Below are 16,748 nucleotides of genomic sequence, written 5' to 3' on the forward strand. Positions count from 1 at the left end.
TTTTGGTGAGGGCTGTCTTCCTGGCCAGCAGATGGCCACCTTCCTGATATGTCCTCACATGGCCTTTCCTGGGTTGTGCATGAAGAAGGAGAGACAGGGAGAGAGAGAGGAAGAGGGGTGAGAGAAATGATGGTGAGGGGGGAGAAGGAGAGAGAAAACTATATTCTTCCTCTTCTTATAAAGCTACTAACCCCATCAGACTGAGGCTGAAGCTGAAGCACCAATGCTTTGGCCACCTGATGCGAAGAACGGACTCATTAGAAAAGACCCTGATGCTGGGAAAGATTGAAGGCGGGAGAAGAAGGGGACGACAGAGGATGAGATGGTTGGATGGCATCACCAACTCAATGGACATGAGTTTGAGCAAACTCCAGGAGATAGTGGAGGACAGAGGAGCCTGGAGTGCGGCAGTCAATGGGGTCTCAAAGAGTCAGACACGACTTAGCCACTGAACAACAACAACCACCCCATCAGAAGGGCCCCACCCTCATGACCTACTAACCCTAATACTTACCTAATATTAGGATTAATTATTAACCATAAATATTAACCCTAATATTTCCCAAAGGCCTCATCTCCAAATGCCATTACATTGCAGGTTTGGGCTTTGACATGTGAACCTTGGAAGGACATGAACACTCAGTTTACAGTACTTGGCAAAGGAATGAAAAGGGTACTTGCATTTCTGGTTGGGTAAATCTCGATCTCAACCTGATTTCTCAAAATGGTTCTGTGGAGCAGGGATTTGTAGAGAAGGTAGCCATCCTTCCTTCTTCCTGCTCCAGAGTCCTTCTTACAGTGTTTGCTTGGTACATCCTCAGCCCTGGACAGGGAGGACCCTGAGTGGGAGGGGAGGACCACTGCCCCCAGCCTCCTCTCCTGGCCATCGCTGACCAGAACAGGGTGGGCCTTTGACCCCAGAGAGTGGACCTCTGACCCAGGAGGAGTCAAGCCAGAGGCTGGGCTGAGCCAATCAGACTTCCTCTCTCAGAGATAAGGACTAAGATGGAGATCAGGCCAGTAGGCAGGGTCTCTGGGCTGGATGGCTATGGGGGTGGGGGAAGCATTTTGAATTAGCCATGATTGGCCATGTATGTGTGTAGCTGGTGTGGACGGACAGACAGACAGACAGACACACACACACACACAGAGGGAGGGAGAAATAACTTTCCCATTTCTTATTCCTGGTTAACCATCAGCAAGCTGGGGTGTTTGTTTTGTTCATGTATTTTTCCCATAAAATCTCTTAAAACCTTTTCTTATCCCACCCTGAAGGGGTTCTTGTGCATTATTTCCCAGTTCTTCAAATTTGGCCTTTCCTATTTATGTAGATCTAAGTTTTCACACTGACTTTAGGACAAGAGTTAAACTGGTCAGCTGTGTCCTTGGCGGTTCTGTCTACTCACCCACTGAGCACGGCTGTGGTCCCCCTGTGTTCAGCCCTGGCTCTTGAGACAGATGGGGTCTCCTCACAGATGTGGGCCCCAGGGGCCAGCAAGAGGGACTCTCCTGACATCCCTCATCAGCCCAAACTCTGCTCCCCCTCTGGCTTCTCTTTCTCTCTGATACCTTCTGTCATCTCTGCAGTGCTGGTAGCATCCCAGGGCCTTCGCCCGCCTCCCAGCGTGGTCCTGGGATCTCCCCACAGCCCTGTGGGTAGCAGGGAGGTGAGGCAGGCCCTGAGGAAGGTTTACCAGGAAGGTTAGGTCAACTGAGGCACATGGAGGCATGGGCTGTTGGAATTGGGACCGGCAGAGTGTACCTGAGCCTTGAAGGTGGGCCAAGAGGGATGTGGGGACAGCCAAAGAGAACAGGCTGCTGGAGGAGGTGAAAGGCCACAAGCCGTGGGGGCAGACGGGCAGAGGGGCTGGGGTTTCTGTTTCCGCTGAGGTGAGTAATTCAAGAAGGAGGTATTTTAAAAAGCAGACAACCTAGCAGAGTCATTGAGGGACTATGATTTCTTTGAATTGTCTCTCATTCAAAACATTCATGAGATTTGGATGAATCTACACAGTCCTTCCCTGCTGTTTACAGCTGCAGGAGATTTGAACCAGTAGCTGATTCTAAGAGGTACAGCAGTCAAACATGCAACAAAGGCAATAGTTTCGTGTTCTGTATCTTTAGGAGAAATCCAATTAGCACATCAAAGCTGCGATTTCATAGGTATTAATGCTGAGGATGAAAATAGAGAATTCAATGTAAAGCCAATCTGCAGACAGTATTAATGGCACAGATGGTACATGGATTTGTTAAGAATTTTACATGTGAAAAGTAAGTGATTGACATTCCAGAAACACTGAAGTGACTTGGATGAACCAGACATCACCTGGTTCCTTGCTCTTTGAACTGAGGCTTTCTTCCCTCACTCTAAGCCAGCAGTTCCAAAAACGTGGTCCTCTCTGAGCAGCAGCTGCAGCATCTGGGAGATTTTAAGACATGCAGATTCCTGGCCCCACCCCAGACCTTCCAGAAGCCCAGGCAGGGAAGAAGGTGTCTTGCGGGAGGGGACAGCTGGGCTGTAACAAGCTCCCCCAGGGGTTCAGGTGAAGCCCTGCTCCACCTCAGCGAGTCTGGAAGTCGAGAATCATGTGCAGCAGTGCATCTCTGTGGAGTCCACCCAAGTGGATGGTCTCCTCCAGGCAGACCAGAGCCCACAGGGCTGAGGACACAGGCTCAGACCCGCACCAGACGGAAGAACTCCCAGGCCCTCTAGCCAAGACCGGAGTCGTGGGCCCAGGCCACTCTAGACCTCTGACCCCAAATGAAGGCCTGGGCAGTTCGTTACGGGTGACGTTCTTTCCATTCATAGCCCATCACCCTCTCGGGGAATTGGAAAGCACTTCACCAGTCTCTCATTCTAAAGATGAGGAAGCCAAGACTCTGCCAGCAGAGCTGCTCAGGGGCACACAGATAAGGCTCAGCTTCTCCTCTGGCTTCCCAAGCGTCAACCTGCATGCAAAGCCTCCTTTCCTACAGGGAATGGCAGGTCAGGTGAACATGGACCACCTTTTCCTGTCCCATGACAGACATTACTAATCAATCACAGCACTTTCCCCCTCTAAGCCAAGATTGGCCTTGTCTTCAGTAGATTCACTGCAGATGGTGACTGCAGCCATGAAATTAAAGGACACTTGCTCCTTGGAGGAAAAGTCATGACCAACATAGACAGCATATTAACAAGCAGAGACATTACTTTGCCAACAAAGGTCTGTCTAGTCAAGGCTATAGTTTTTCCAGTAGTCATGTGTGGATATGAGAGTTGGTCTATAAAGAAAGCTGAGTGCTGAAGAATTGATACCTTTGAACTGTGGTGTATCTAGGACCTGTGAATCTGTTACCTTATATGGCAAAAGGGTCTTTGCAGATGTGATTAAGAATCTTGAGATACAGAGATTATCCTGTATTACCTAAGTGTGTTCGTTGCTCAGTTGTGTCTGACTCTTCGCAACCCCATGGACTATAGCCCACCAGGCTCCTCTGTCCACGAGATTCTCCAGGCACGAATACTGGAGTGGTTTGCTATGCCCTCTTCCAACCCAGGGATCCAACCACGTCTCTTATGTCTCCTGCATTGGCAGGCAGTTTCTTTACCACCAGTGCCAGTGGGCAAAGAGCCCTTGCTTGATAACAGTATTAGAAGTCCTAGCCACAGGAATTAGATGACAAAAAGAAATAAAGGGAATCTCAATCTATAAAAGGAATCCAAAGAAGTAAAACTATTACATTTACAGATGACATGATGCTATACATAGAAAATCCTAAATACACCAGAAAAAACTACCAGAAGTCAGTGAACTCAGTTGAGTTGCAGGATTCAAAATTAATACACAGAAATCTGTTGCATTTCTATACACAGCAAACTATCAGAGAAATTAAGAAAATAATCCCTTTATAATTGCATCAAAAAGAATAAAGTATCTAGGGATAAACTCAGATGGCAAAGAAGCTGCCTCAATGCAGGAGACTTGGGTTTAATCCCTGGGTCAGGAAGATCTCCTGGAGAAGGCAGTGGTTACCCACTCCAGTATTCTTGCCTGGAGAACTCCATGGACAGAGGAACCTGGCAGGCTACAGTCCATGGGGCACAAAGAGTTGGACATGACTAAGCAACTATCACCTTCACTTTTAAGGAGATAAAAGACCTGTACTTGGAAAACTATAGGATGTTGGTAAAATAAATTGAAGATGATACAAACAGATGGAAAAATATTCTGTGTTCATGGGTTAGAAGAATGAATATTGTTAAAATGACCATACTAACTAACTAAGGCAAGCTACAGATTCAATGCAAAATACCAATGACTTTTTTTTCATAGAACTAGAACAAATAATTCTAAAATTTGTATGGAAACATGAAGACCCCAAATAACCAAAACAATCTTGAGAAGGAAGAACAAAGCAGGAGGTATCATGCTCCCTGATTTCAAACTCTACTACAAAGCTGTGGTAATTAAAACAGTATAGTACTGCCGCCAAAACAGAGACAGATGAAGGGAACAGAATAAAGAGCTCAGAAATGAACCCACATTTGTACGGGCAATTAATCCACAGTAAAAGAGACAAGAGTATACAATGTGGAAAAGAGAACCTCTTCAGTAAATGATTTTGGGAAAACCAGACAGCTACATGCAAAAGAATCACACTAGACTACTCTCTCATACCACACACATAAATAAATTCCAAATGGATTAAAGACTTAACTGTAAGACCTGAAACCAGAAAACTTCCAGAAGAAGTCATAGACAGCCAGCCCTTTTGCATCAGGCTTAGTAATATTTCTTTAGATATGTCTCCTCTGGCAAGGGAAACAAAAATAAATAAATGGGACTACATCTTTTGCATATAGAAGGAAACTATTGAGGAAATGAAAATGCCATCTGCTGAATGGGAGAAGGTATTTCCAAATGGTATATCCGACAAGGGGTTAAGACACAAACTGTACAAAGAATTCACACAACTCAACACCAAAAAAAAACCTGATTAAAAAATGGGCAGTTGATCTGAATAGACATCTGTCCAAAAAAGACAGATGACCAACAGACTCTTGCCAAGATGCTCAACATCACTAACCACCACCAGCGAAAGGCAAATCAAAACCACGTGATACCACCTGTCAAATGTCTGTTATCAAAAAGACAACAGGTAACAGTGAAGGTAAGGCTACGAGAAGGAGAGTCCTGTGCACTGTTGGTGGGACTGTGAAAGGGTGCGGCCACTGTGGAAAACATTAGGATGGTTCCTCAAAAAATTAAAAATGGAACTACTATACTATCCAACAATCCACTCCTGGGTGTTCCTATGAAGGAAGTAAAAGCACTAATTCTAATATGCACCCCTATGTTCACTGCAGCCAAGACATGGAAGCAACCTAAGTACCTATCAATAGATAAATGGATAGAGAATATTTGGTACACACACACACACACACACACACACACACACACACACACACACAATGGAATATTCAGTTCAGTTCAGTTCAATTCAGTCGCTCAGTCGTGTCCGACTCTTTGCGACCCTATGAATCGCAGCACGCCAGGCCTCCCTGTCCATCACCAACTCCCGGAGTTCACTCAGACTCACGTCCATTGAGTCAGTGATGCCATCCAGCCATCTCATCCTCTGTCGTCCCCTTCTCCTCCTGCCCCCAATCCTCTCCTCCTGCCCCCAATCCCTCCCAGCATTACTCAGCCACAAAAAAGAATGAAATCTTGCCATTTGCAACAATATAGATGGACTTAGAGGGTATTATTATGGGAAGTGAAATAAGTCAAAAGGGAAAAAAACAATAATGTATGATTTCATTGCATGTGGAAGCTATGAAACAAAACTAATGAACAAATGCAACAAAACAGAAACAGAGTATAAATACAGAAGACAAAGGGGTGGTTGCCAGAGATGAGGAGAGTGAGGAAGGAAAGAAATAGCTGAGGGAGATTAAGAGAGACAAATTTCCAGTTGCAAGATAAATGAATCACAGATATGAAAGGTACAGTGTGGGGAATATAGCAATAACTATATAATACCTTTGTATGATGACCTATTTTAACTAGACTTCTCGTGATGATCATGTTGAAATGTATAGAACTATCCAACTATGTTGTGTAACAAGAATTAACATAGCATTGTAGATCAATTACGTTTCAAAAGCAAATGAACAAGCAAACTCATAGAAAAGGAGATCAGGTGTGTGGTTACCAGAGGTAAAGGGTGTGGAGAGGAGGAATTGGATGAAGGCATTGAAAAGGTACAAATGTCCAGTTATAAGGTGCAAGGTACAGCATGATAAATAGAACAACTGCTGTGTGTTACATATGAAAGCTGTTAAAGAGCAAATCCTGAGTTCTCATCACAAGGAAAACTATCGTTTATTCTATTTCTTTAATGCTGTATCTATATGAGATGAGAGATGATTACCAGAGTTACTGTGTCATCATTTCATGATGTATCACTACGTTGTCCACCTTGAACTTACACGATGCTGCCTGTAAATTATATTTCAATAAAATTGGAAGGCAAACATTTTTGGAGCATTAGGTTTTTGCCAGAAACAATGCCTTTACTCACCAAGAAATGTTTACTGGAGGAAAATAATCATTGGCTCCAACATGCTGACACGTCGAGGGAGACTTTGCTGGTGTGTGGTCTTCCCAGCTGACCACGGGCAGGCATGAATGGTGTGGTCGAGGAAGGGAGGTCCTCAAAGCTGCACAAGCTCAGAGCCTGTGAGGAAGATGGGGTCAAGTCTTCAAAGAAAGCCTGTTCTCTTTATGTCTGAGGGTTCTCGGATACACCCTCCTGTTTTGTTTTCAGTTCTCTCACTATTGTGAGCTGACAAATTCTCTTCCTATTTTTTTTTTCTGGCTGCTCTGCATGGTTTGCAGGAACTTGCTTCCCCAACCAGGGATTGAACCCAGGCCCTCAGCAGTGAGAGCACTGAGTCCTAACAACTGGACTGCCAGGGAACTCCCCCTCCCTGCTACTTGAAATCAACTTATATTTTGGAAAAAGGCATTCATTTTCTTGCTCAAGGCTTTTTGGGACAATAGTAGTGAGAACCACACTTATTACTCATTGAGTAGTTCATCATGGATTCATTTATCATCTCATGGAACACTCAAAGTGAGCCTGTATGATCATTACTGTCCTTGTCCCAAGTCTTCCATTTTCACGGTAGAGAACTCGGAGGTTCAGAGAGGTTAACTGCCTCAGCCAAGGTCACACAGCCTGTAAGCGGTGGAGGCAGCCTGGCTCTGGCAAGGTGGTTGAGAGTACCATTTCTAAACTATTTCTCACTGCTTTTCATTTAGGACATTCTTATTTAAAGCAAACAGCCTTTCCTGAGAAAACAGACATATGAGATTACAGAAAATTCAGAAAGAGATAAAAAGTAGACATTGATCCAGCCTGGGCCCCAGTGGTTACACAAGTGTCATCTCGGCTTCCACAGCCTGTTAAAAGATGTTGCATATCTACCCATACTTCTTTATTTTGGCAGTTTCTGTGATATTTCGCCCAGGGATACACAAATCAGCTTTGATAATGTTTTTGCAAGCATAGCTTAGGTGGGTCTGTTTATCTTTGAGCATCAAGATGGCTTCATTCTGACCCCGAGCTGGCATCTCTCCCTGCTTTACCCTTGACTTGTAACCCGTATTAGCCAACTGCAAGTGGCTGATCTCGGCTCTGAACCAATTCCAAAGAAGCCAGGAAATTGTAGCAAGTGAGTGCCCGAGGACGGCTCTGATATTTCAGGCACCAGGAAAAATTGTCAACGTGCCAGATGCCTTTTAAATCCAGAAATAAAGAACCTCAAAATCATTTTTAAAGTTCAAAGCTAACTTCCTAAAAAGGACCTCGGCAGAAAAGAGGGCTTTTCTCCAGCATTCAAGAATCTACACAGGAATGTTGTTGTCACTCAGACAAGAGCAAAAATATCTTTATAGATGTCCTCACTTTTATGAGCAGATTTACATCTAGAGAGCATCATGAAAAACAAAGCCCATTATGCCAAGGCATTATAAATTTAAAATACTTGGAAGCTTTTTGTCCCATTAGTGGAATTTAATGGGAGTCTGCTTTGGCTCAAGAATGACAAATGAATCAGCTGTGAACAGGAAATTGGGTTTTCTTTATCTACTTATTTGGACAGCAGTAAAAGGGTGCAGGCAGCTGACAGGCCTGGAGTGGAGGTGGGGAGCTTGGGAGAGAGGCAGGGGCTCTGATCATCTGATCACATCTTATTGCTGCTGGCCCAGGGCAAGCGCGCAGCAAATGCTGACCAGCTGAATGAGGGGTTCTCTGAGGAGTCAGTCTGCAAGGATCACACTGCTGTGGTGGTTTGAAACATGGAGATAAGCAAGTCATACCAAGGGCTTCCCCGATGGCTCACACGGTAGAGAATCTGCCTTCAATGCAGGAGACCCAGGTTTGACCCCTGGGTCAGGAAGATTCCCTGGAGAAGGGAATGGCAACCACTCCAGTGTTCTTGCCTGGAGAATTCCAGGGACAGAGGAGCCTGGCAGGCTATGGTCCATAGGGTCACGAAGAGTTAGATATGACTGAGAGACTACTAACACAAGCAGGTCATACAGACTAGCACGTGGGATTGAGCAATGCTCCCCAAGTCAGCCACCCAGGATCGACCCTTGTCACTTCTGGACAGAGCCGAGGGGTCAAGGTCCTCAGGTCCAACTTGCCTGCATTCCTCATCCCAGTGGCTCCCAAGCGTCTCTGACCTTTTTAAGGCATAGTCCAAGCTGCTTGTCCACTGGAGGGCCTGGGTTTTGAAGGGTTTATTTCTGATAGAAAGTGAGTGAGTGAGTGAAATCGCTCAGTCGTGTCTGACTCTTTGTGACCCCCTGGACAGTAGCCTACCAGGCTCCTCCATCCATGGGATTCTTCAGGCAAGAATACTGGAGTGGGTTGCCATTTCTTTCTCCAGGGGATCTTTCCGACGCAGGGATTGAACCTGGGTCTCCTGCATTGCAGGCAGACGCGTTACCCTCTGAGCCACCAGGGAAGTTTCTGATAGGAAACATAGTCATTAAATAATAATGAATCAATGTCCCATTTTAAGTTCCTCAAAGACCTGCATAACTAATGGTCAGAACTCCTGGCTGTGGGAGACACCAGTGCTGTCGCACAAACCTCCAGCCAAAAGTGAAGGCGATGGGGGCAAAAGCCAGCTAGTGCTGGAGTCCAGAAGTGAGGAGTGGGTGCCCCTGAGACATGCTGGCTGTACAGACCCCTGCTGTGATCTCTGGGAGACCATCCGGGTCTGGGCCTCATGGTTTGGGGCCACCCCCCTCCACCTTCCTCTTGCGCTAGCAAACCTGTTCCATGAGCATCCTTTAAACAAAATTCCTGCTTCCCCAGGTCAGTGCCTCTGCCTCTGCCATTCCCAGGCCCTGCAGGGCTCCCATTTCACCTTGTCGAAACCCTGCTGTTCCTTCCTTGGGAATGTGTTCTATGTAATAGAATGCTATTTAAAGAACTTGCAACATTTAATAAGGGTTAAGTGTGAAAAATGACTACTTTATTTTCCAAGAGAGATTTACTTCGTCATATATGAAACTATACTCATAAGCTTTTCTTCTCTTGTAGAATAACTAAGAAGAGATGTAAGGCTGTTTAGTGGTGCTCAGCTCAAAGGCCACCTCCTCCATGCAGGCCTCCCTGATAGCCCTCTGATGATCCCCATTATTTTCCCTTCTGAAAGTGAAAGTGAAGTTGCTCAGTCATGTCCGACTCTTTGCAACCTCACGGACTGCAGCCTACCAGGCTCCTCTGTCCATGGGATTTTCCAGGCAATAGTACTGGAGTGGATTGCCATTTCCTTCTCCAGGGGATCTTCCCGACCCAGGGATCGAACCCAGGTCTCCCGCATTGTAGACAGGCGCTTTACCATCTGAGCCACCAGGGAAGTCCTCCCTTCTGAAGGTAAGGCCTATTAAAGTAGAAAGATTGAGAGATGGCCTGACCCAGACCGCCAGGTCATTAATCAGCCACCTGAGACATTCTCCCAAAGGAAACCCACTAAAGGATGCACTAGACATATGCCCCCTCTTTAGTGCTCAAGGCTTTTGCCCAGACCCAGTCTGGTCTCCACGGGAGCTGGGCTTCAAGAACCTCTGTTGGCCAAAGAAAGGAGTCAGGCTGACAGTCTTCCCTGGGCACATCCTGTAGATCCAGAGGCAGAGCCCCACCCACTGAGCTCAACGGCTCCTTTTCCTTGGGGAAAAGGAGCCCAAGGTGAAAATTTCTCCTGCAGCCTGGCTGCTGTGCCCCAGCAGTGCCCTGAAGATGCCAAGTGGGGGGTCTGGAAAGAAACAGCCCACAGGCTCAGAAGTGTAACTCCCTGCTTGGTCGGCCAAAACACCTCTCAGCCCCATGACCCCATGACCATCCTTGTATTTGGGGGTGGGGCGCTCTGTGCTCCCTTCATGTAGGAGGAGCCTCTATCCTGGTTCTCCTCTGCCAGCCTGAGGGCAGCCTTGGTACCATGTGTGCCCCCAGCCCCTCTCCAAAGTCTCACCTGCCCCAGGTGCTTGGTGATGATTTGATGAAAGAACAAAGGAAGGACTTCCGCATTCCTAGGGTGATGCTGGTAACTTTAGAGCATCAGTGCTGACCCCTACTTAGGGAGGTGATGGGCTCTCGGACGTGGGGAAAGGACTCATCCTGGGAGTTGTGCTGTCTGATGTGGGGCTGGTGGGTCGCCTGCCGCTGAGACAAACAGTGGCTACAGTGTAAATGGTGGAACCAGCAGGCACAGCGACTAGACCTGGCCTCCTTCCCCCGAGTCTCTGGGCTGGTTTGTCCACTGGTGTAAGTTTCCTGGGCTGCCTTTACAGAGGCCAGAGAAGTCTCCCATGGGCAAGTTCTTAAAGCAATGATCTTCCTCCTTCAGTGATCTCTGATCACATGACCTCCTGCCTTTCCTGTAGGGAGCCCCTTCCAGGGAGGGTTTTTAAGACAATGTGGACCCCAGGAAGGGGTAGAGTTGATGATGGGGTCAAGGAAGATTGTCTATTGTGTGTTTTCACAGACCAGAAAGCCTAAGACACCTCCTGGATACCCTGGTTTCTACTGCTGCAAGGCTAAGCAGAGCCAAGGCAGCCAGGACACGAGCAGAAAGGGAAGAGAAAATCTGAGGGCAAGAGCCAAGAGGGAGAAGGTGTGGGAGACCAAAGGAGCAGTGGGGGGCAGGCACGATGGGACATTCCCACCACAGGCATTTTTCCAGTCACCATGGGCAGAACTCGGCAGAACTGTCACAAGTCCCAGTCTGGTTTAGCCAGGGACTGTGAACACCCCGAATTGTATTTAATTGGCATGTGTGCTAAGTCACTTCAGTCATGTTCGATTCTGTGCCACCCTACGGAGTGTAGCCCACCAGGCTCCTCGGTCCATGGAATTCTCCAGACAAGAACACTGGGGTGGGTTGCCATTCCCTTCTCCAGGGGATCTTCCTGACCCAGGAATCGAACCGCGGTCTCCTGCATTGCAGGCAGATTCTTTACCCACTGAGCCACCAGGCCTCTTTTTAATTTAATTAATGTTTCGGGGTTTTTATTTGCTAGTGTAATTGATAAGCTAGATCTTTTTTATTGAGGTAGAGTTGATTTACAATGTATTGGTTTCAGGTGTTCAGCAAAGTGATTCCATTATGCATAAATATAGCTGTTTTCAGCTTTTTCCCCCTTAGAGGTTATTATAAAATATTGACTCTGTGCTCTACAGTCTGTCCTTCTTGTTTACCTATTTTATATGAAATGGCACCCACTCCAGTGTTCTTGCCTGGAGAATCCCAGGGACCAGGGAGCCTGGTGGGCTGCCGTCTATGGGGTCGCACAGAGTCGGACACGACTGAAGTGACTTAGCAACGCCACCAGCACCAGAACACTCTTGGCTGGAAAATCGCATGGACGGAGGAGCCTAGTAGGCTGTAGTCCATGGGGTTGCTAAGAGTCGGACACGACTGAGCGACTTCACTTTCACTTTTCAGTTTCATGCACTGGAGAAGGAAATGGCAACCCACTCCAGTGTTCTTGCCTGGAGAATCCCAGGGACGGGGGAGCCTGGTGGGCTGCCGTCTATGGGATCACACAGAGTTGGACACGACTGAAGCAACTTAGCAACACCACCAGCACCAGAACACTCTTGGCTGGAAAATCGCATGGACTGAGGAGCCTAGTAGGCTGTAGTCCATGGCGTTGCTAAGAGTCGGACACGACTGAGCGACTTCACTTTCACTTTTCAGTTTCATGCACTGGAGAAGGAAATGGCAACCCACTCCAGTGTTCTTGCCTGGAGAATCCCAGGGACCGGGGAGCCTGGTGGGCTGCCATCCATGGGGTCGCACAGAGTCGGACATGACTGAAGCGACTTAGCAGCAGTGTGTGTCTATTAATCCCCAATTCAGCCCTCCCCTTCCTTTCCCCTTTGGTATAACCATAAGCTTGTTTTCTATTAATATTTCCGTGGGTCTATTTCTATTTCGCACATATGTTCATTTGTATCATTTGTTTTAGATTTCACATATGAGCAATATCATATGATATTTGTCTCTCTGGGCTTACTTCACATAGTATGATAACTTCATGATCCATCCACGTTGCTGCAAATGACCACCCAAAACTTTAAATCAAGTTTGAAAAGAACAATCTCCCGTTGATTGGCGCATCCGAGAAACCTGTGTCCCCAGATGTTTGAATTGCACCAGGCTCTGGCTGGATGCCGGCCAGGAGTGCAAGTTCAGCAGGTGGGAGACTGGGGCCTCTGAGATGGTCCCCTGAGCAGCAGGTGCGGAGGCAGGGAGCAGCCTTGCAGACAGCGCTCCCCTCACCGCTGTGACTTCCGTCCCCCGCGTGTGCTCCCTGACCCTGAGACTCGAGCCACGGGCACGGAGTCATCTCAGTTTGTTTAGCCTTCACAGTTTACATGTACATTTATTTTTAGGGCTGGAGCCACGGGCATGTGACCCACGCAGTCACAGGAGACTCTGGCCTTAGAAGGACCCCTCACTTAGTTTAACGCTCTGCAATTGCAGTTCTTAATCATGTTAACATGCTTAATTCTTGGAATTCTTAGTAATGCTTGATCAAAGTGAAAGTCGCTCAGTCATGTCTGACTCTTTGCGACCCCACGGACTATACAGTCCGTGGAATTCTCCAGGCCAGAATACTGGAGCAGATAGCCTTTCCCTTCTCCAGGGGCTCTTCCCAACCCAGGGATCGAACCCAGGTCAAGGGGCTCCCTTAATCATTTCTCACGGGGCCCCACAACTTCTGCAGCCAGTCATGTTCATTATCTCACTAGTTCCGAAGCCTTCACAGGAGAGGAGCCTGGTAGGAATTATTACCCCAATTCCCTGGTGGTGAAACTGAGTCCCAGAGGGGAGAATGGTGAAGCCAGGGCGAGTGAGAGACCCAGGGCTGTTTTCTCTCTTGAAGCTCCTTCTAGATGAAGGGTAAGTGGGCTTGCCTCTCCCTTCACTCACCTGCCTGGGGTCTTGCCTATGCTGCCCTGGCCGCAGCTTTCCATCCCATTTTATTACCAAAAACAAAACAAAACAAAACACTCAAACCATTTGCTCACCTACCAGTGAGGAGCTCCCGGGGGTTAGAGCCCCACGGACGGCTCTAGTTCTCCTATCCTGTGTCCTGTCGGGGTCTCAGAGCAGGGACGTGTTCTTGGACTCCTCCGCTCTCCGAGAACCTGAAGCCAGAGATGCTGACCTCTGCCAAAAGGGCTCCCCGTGAAGCATTCCTGACCTTCAGACTCGCCTGGCCGTGTGCTGGCCCCGTGCCCGTGACAATCACTTCTTGCCTGGGTGTTTACCTTCCTGCGCCTGTGGGCCCAGCCAGGGTGGCGGCCCCACACCTGAACCAGAGGCCGTGCAGGAGGGAAGGTGCTGCCCACGGTGAAGGCCAGGAGCAGCTGGTGCTGCAACCGGGCACAAGGTAAGCCTGGTGGTCCCGTGACACCTGGTCCCCCAGCCCACAGTCTTGGCCAGGCAACCCCAAAAGGCAACTCCAGCTAAGACTTGCAAAAGGTTGCACGTGACATCATGATTCAGCTCAATCCCTTCCAGGCAGGGACACTCGCTGCCTCGTGCCGGACCTTCCTCTGTTACTGTTACTATTGCTGTTGCTGTCGCTAATAGCTACCTTCTATTTGCTGAGAGTCCCCTGGACTGTAAGGCGATCAAACCAGTCAATCCTAAAGGAAATCAGTCCTGAATATTCCTTGGAAGGACTGATGCTGAAGCTGAAGCTCCAATACTTTGGCCACCTGATGGGAAGAGCCAACTTGGGAAAGACCCTGATGCTGGGGAAGATTGAAGGCAAAAGGAGAAGGGGACGACAGAGGATGAGATGGTTGGATGGCATCAACGACTCGATGGACATGAGTTTGAGCAAGCTTTGGGAGTTGGTGATGGACAGGGAAGCTTGGCATGCTGCAGTCCACGGGTTAGCAAAGAGTCAGACACAACTGAGCGACTGAACAACAGCCTTCTATTCAGTGACAGGTCCTGGGCTAAGTACTTTTCTTTTTTGCTGCCCTGGGTCTTAACTTCGGCCCATGGGATCTTCATTGCCATGTGTGGGATTTTAATCATTGTGTGTGGAATCTAGTTCCCTGACCAGGGGTTGAACCTGGGCCCCCTGCTTTGTGAGTGCAGAGCCTTAACCACCTGGGAAGTCCCTGGGCTAAGTACTTTACACAATTGTTTTATGTAATCCTTGTGCTAGCTCTGTGAGCAGAGAATTATGCCCATTTTAAAGACATGGAAACAAAGGCCCAGAGAAGCTGATCATCTGGCCCACAGCCACACAGCTAGTAAGATGGGAATCCAGGATTCAAACCCCATCTAATCAGTACCAAAACCTGGGCTCTGAACCACTGCCATCATCTGTCACATTTAATTGCCATCATGTCCATTTTTAAGTTAAACTCAAATCAGCCATTGTATTAGCTATCTTTTGCTGGCAACAAACTAACCTAAGATGAGGTGGCTTGAAGCAGTGAGCATTTGCTGTCTCACGGTTTCTGTGAACCAGGAGTCAGAGCACGGCTTGGATGGGTCCTCTGCTCAGTGTCCCTCACAGGCTGCAGTCCATGTGCCAGTGGGCTGGGGACCGCATCTCAAGCTCCCCTGGGTAGGATCTCCCTTCATGTTCAAGAGCTTGTTGGCAGCATTCAGTTCCTGCTGGCTCTTGAACTTGAGGGTCCCAGCTCCTCACTAACTGTGGACCCGAAGCCCCCATAAAGGCCCCTCCTCTGTGGCAGCTTGTCTCCAGGGTGGGTAACAGAGTCCAAGAAGACAGAAGTCGTAGGCTTTGTAGCCTACTCACACACAAGTAACATCCCTTCACTCTCACAATATTCTATTCACTGGGAGGAAGTCATCAGGTACAGCCCATGTTCAGAGGTAGGGGGGTCACACAGAGGCATGAATCCTAAGATAATGGAATTGCTGAGGGCAGGCTTTGAAAGCTGTCTATGACAGCCCTCTGATTACTATGAAATTATCGTTTCAGTTTTTCCTCTGAAAGCTAAATAGACTTGGTCTTTTATCCATCCATCCACTAAGCCATCCACCCACCCACCCATCCATCTAATCACTCATCCATCCATCCATCAACCCACCTGTAGACCCACTTATCAATTCACCCACCCACCTACCCACCCATCCATCCATCCACACACCCTTTCATTCATTCAACAAACATTTGAGCAGGACACTATGAACCAAATCCCATATTAGGCTCGGCAGATACCAGAATGAATGAAATTATTCCTTCTGCCCCTCACTGTCCTCAATGACCAAAGGTTCCCAGTGGAGCTTTCACATGTGTGGGGTCTGGGGGATTGTCTGTTGTTCAGGAGGATCCGTTTTCTTTCCTTCATCCGCCACCCTCCTGAGAGTCCTCATCCTCCAGCTCTCTCTCCATCACTGTCTCATGCATTCAGAAAACCTATTTTAAGCTCCTCCTAAGTACACAGTGTTATGATGGCAGGCGCACGCATGTTCGTGAGTGAGAGTGTACCTGGAGACCTGATTTTCTTGGCTGTCTTCTTCCCCTCTTTCTCATTGTTCTGTTTTCCTGTCTCCCCTAGGTCCTAAGGGAGGCCAGGCCCTCCGTGTTTTGGAGACACTTCTTCCTTGCCACACAAACACAGAACCCAGCTCAGAGGTGCCTGCAGTCCTGCTGGTGGGGGGCCTGGTGGGGCAAGGGCGGTGGGGCAGGAATTAGCGCCACACTCCCAGGAGGGCAGGGCCAGAGGGCACAAGAGAAATGTGGGCCCTGGCTTCACCTGCCCATGGACCCTGTCTCCTGCCCCTGCCTCCCAGGGTCCAGGGTTGGGTGAGCAAACTCCGAGAAGAGGGCCTATGGGATGCTGTCTGGAGTTGCCAAGCAGATGCCTAGAGGGGGATGGAGTTCTGAGTCTTCTATACAGGAGAGCATTCATTTCACACATTGATGAACACCTAGGGGGTGCAGGTACTTGCCCTAGGCACTGGGGCTATTGCTGGAAGCCCCTCAAAAATGGATCCAGGTTCTTTTTTCCTCCTCCACCGCATCTCCCTGCTTCAGAATAGACCCCATCAACTCTCACCTGTACCACTGTCACATCCTTTAAACAGATCTCCTGGCTTCAGTCTCTCCCAGTTCCTCCCAGTCCTCTCCACCGCATCTGCTCAGCATGCCATGTGAGTCTGCAGATACAGTCCTGAA

The 16,748-nt window shown here is 48.2% G+C and overlaps 1 protein-coding gene across 3 annotated transcripts in view; it reads right to left on the reverse strand.

Moving 5' to 3' along the window:
• Positions 1-13,774, reverse strand: part of NGEF (neuronal guanine nucleotide exchange factor) — a 128,146-nt gene extending 114,372 nt beyond the window's left edge. For 2 of the 3 annotated variants that reach the window (XM_061412641.1, XM_061412642.1), the window contains exons 1-2: positions 13,607-13,774; positions 6,568-6,723 (exon numbers count right to left, since the gene is read on the reverse strand). The gene's annotated coding sequence lies outside the window, so the exon portion shown is untranslated. The remainder of the gene's footprint in view (positions 1-6,567; positions 6,724-13,606) is intronic. The other variant, XM_061412643.1, reaches the window with a different exon arrangement.
• Between the last annotated feature and the right edge of the window lie 2,974 nt (positions 13,775-16,748).

The sequence above is a fragment of the Bos javanicus genome, chromosome 3 (genome assembly GCF_032452875.1).
Source record: "Bos javanicus breed banteng chromosome 3, ARS-OSU_banteng_1.0, whole genome shotgun sequence".
Lineage (NCBI taxonomy): Eukaryota > Metazoa > Chordata > Mammalia > Artiodactyla > Bovidae > Bos > Bos javanicus.